Genomic DNA, 3276 nt, shown 5'->3' with positions numbered 1-3276 from the left:
TTCACACAGCCGCCGAGTGTCTGACTCCTGTCGGGCTGAGGGCAGTTCACTTGCGCTCCTTGATCAGGGTCATAAAATAGAGACGCAGCCATGAAACTTTAGAAGCACCCAATGCTTTGTCCACCTTCAGTACCTGAGCCCTTCAGGAGCTGGAGCACAGCATAAATGGTCACAGATGCTGAAGAGATGGGGGCCAGCCCTTCCTTAAAGGTGATGAAAGCACACCGAGAGAACTCTGTGGTGCCTGCCCATTACATTCTTGCAGCTATGACAAGCACCGCCAAGGTGCAGGCATCAGTAATGTGTCCAGGAAGTGTGAGGCCGGACCATCACTTTGGTCTGAAGGCTGCACAGAGCACAGGGAAGAGGCCCTGGACTGAGACACCTGCCTTTATCTTGTGCACATCTGAGTAACAAGAACATTGCTCCTCAGAACAAGGAGGCATAGGCAGGGAGAGATTCTTGGGAGTTTATTGACAATAATGAACATCATGTACAAGTGATTAACACCCATGTCTAGGCTTTGTAAATAATTTCTTTAACTGTCCTAATCCTTCCGCTATGTCTTGGTGCTCCCTGGACATCCACAGCAGAGGTGGAGGCAGCCTGCTGACTGTGACGCCCTGTTTATGATGACTTTGGCGGGCAGCCTCTAGAGGGCCAAGACTTGGAGAGCCCCGGCCTGCTTTCAGGGTCCTGCTGTGTGGCAGTGGCACCATCCTTGGCCTGTGGAGTTGGAGCTGCTGAGATCACAGGAAGAGGGTATTTGGTTGGACAAGACACTCCTGGAGTCACCTGGATGGATGGGCCCAGAGTATGCACCTGCGGATCCTCTTTCCCATGGGTGCCTGGGGGCCCCAGGCACACTCCTTGAGGAGCAGGGGTAGCTGGACTGAGATGGAGCTGCCCGGCACCACTTTCACGTACACACTGTTGGAGGCCAACTATGGCATCAGTGATGGAGTTGAGTCTGCGCAGCAATGCAGGAGTGAAGTCCTAGACCAAGGTCTCCATGGTGGCTGCCATCCTACTAGTGTTGACCTCGGTGCGTTGGCATGCCGGCACTATCTGCCTTCAGTCTGAAGGTGGATGGACTGCTCCATTGTGCCTTGCAATCTGAAGAGTGCAGTGGACATCCCTTCCTGATGTTCCTGAGCTTGCCTTTGCAGCTCTGGCAACTGTGACATGACCGAGTCCGGAGGCTCATCATCTGACTCGGACTCAGCAAATTTCTGGCCTCCAGCAGTCCTCCGAATGCTGGACACCTGGGAAGTCCCTGCTGCTGTCTGCAGTGGATCAGACAGTGCGGTGTGCTCACCAGATTGAGATCCCGGGGCTACTCTAAAGCTAGGTCCCACCAAGGTGTGTGTCTCTGTGCTGGTGGAGGGTGTAGGTGAGCGCCGTGATGGGACGTTAGGGATGGTGCCTCCAGACTCCTCGACAGAGGTTTATTCGGGACTTGATTGGAGGCCCTGCATCATGGACTCTGTTGGCTGTTTGGCAGATATGCCTGTGAAAGCAAGGGGAGATAATTAGTGCATGGCAGAGGGCTGTGAAACAGGACACATCACTCATGGCATGATTGGCTGATGGACGTTGCGCTGCTGGATCCTCACTTGGTAGAGCAGCGCCGACCTCACCGTCAGCACAGGACCGGTCCAGATCCTCGCCGGCCAGCTGGATTGCTCCATTTTCAAAGTCCGTGAGGACCTTGATTTCAGGCATTCTGCCGCCGGTCTGTGACCTCGCTCTCTTGTTGAGTGCCAGCTTGTCCTGCATGGATAGAGATGGAGAAAGTGTAAGCAGGACGCCTGCCAGGCCAGATGATAAATGTGCCTGGCCTGTGCCGGTGGTGAGTGGTCCCATGGACGGGATGAGGACAATGACAGCGAGCATGAGAGTGTGAATGGTGATGATGTCCCTTGTACTGGCAGTGAGCAATGGCCCTGTGGATGTGTGCTGGGTTTGAGAGTGTGCGAGTTGGGAGTGAAGAAGAGTGACTTACCCTGGCGAAAAGGAGATCATTCATCCTCTTGCGGCACTGAGTGGCTGTCCTCTTCTGAAGGGCGTTGGTGCTGACCACCACTGCCACAACCTCCCAAGCCAGATTGGTCACGTTGCTGCCCATCCTGTGGCCAGAACGGTGGTATAGGACATCAGGGCGGGCCTTGATGGCATCCAGCAGTCGCTCGAGGAACCCGTCATCAGTGGTGAGCTGAAAGCAGTGGGCGCTGTGCTTGCGGCTGCCCTTTAAACATGGCACCTGGCGTGATGCAAATACAGGGTAGTGGCGGGCAGGCGAACGAAGACCCCGCCTGCCATGGAAACGACGTGTTTCCCAGGACTGCATAAGTAATGAGGCGGATTCGGGACGATATGGTGTGAAAGCCCTGCATCACCGTTGGTGGGTAAAACGTTGTTTTACCTGCCTACTATCGCACTTAGTGCAAACCTGGGAAAATTCTGCCCATTGTTTCATGAGTCCAGAATCAAAGTCCAATGGTGTATTCCTTCACAGAGGTCGGCAGGCCTAAAACTGATGCTGAATAATTAACTTTTCCAGTTGAGACAACTTCCACAATGAGATAGGCACGCAGAGATGAGTTGGTCTTGTAGGCAATAGTATAGAAGCTCAGAAGTTCCAGTAGAAAGAGTATAGATGGGGCCAGGTATGCAAACCTGTACACAGCCCCTTTTCTGTGTTGCTGCTTGGTAGATGGAAAATGGCAGACTGCTTCTCCCAGCCGGAGGGTCATATCACATGATTCCCACTTCTCCACTTTGGCTTTGACAAAGGTTGTATATTCCTTTGTCTGGGTTGCTGAGATTGTTAATGTTCCAACCATTAAGAATTTGAAAAGGTTGCAGAGCTCTTTTGTCCTAACAGATGACTCAGCTCCAGTTGGCCAGGCCTGGCTTATGAAATGGAGATGGTCTTTGTATAATTCCCTTTGAATTTGGTCCACAGGGATTGTTAGTGTCTCGTCAGAGACAACCAGGTGCAAGTTTCTGTGATATTGCCAAATAGCTCTTATTGTTCGAAGGTCACAGCTAGACATGGTTACAGTCATTTTAAATGGTCATTGTCCAGTTTTACATTTCAGGAATTAGCCATGAGAATATATATATTTCATAAAAATGTAGTGTGAGGTCTTAGCCCAGTTACAGCAGACATTATAGTGAGTAGGTTAATGGATTTTAAAGTTGCAGTAATCTTCATTCAGTATTATGTACAAAAGTCTTTACTGTCTTCCAGTCGATCCATTCCTAACAATG

Source organism: Cetorhinus maximus, chromosome 24, assembly GCF_964194155.1.
Source record: "Cetorhinus maximus chromosome 24, sCetMax3.hap1.1, whole genome shotgun sequence".
Lineage (NCBI taxonomy): Eukaryota > Metazoa > Chordata > Chondrichthyes > Lamniformes > Cetorhinidae > Cetorhinus > Cetorhinus maximus.
Note: the sequence above shows the minus strand (reverse complement) of the source record.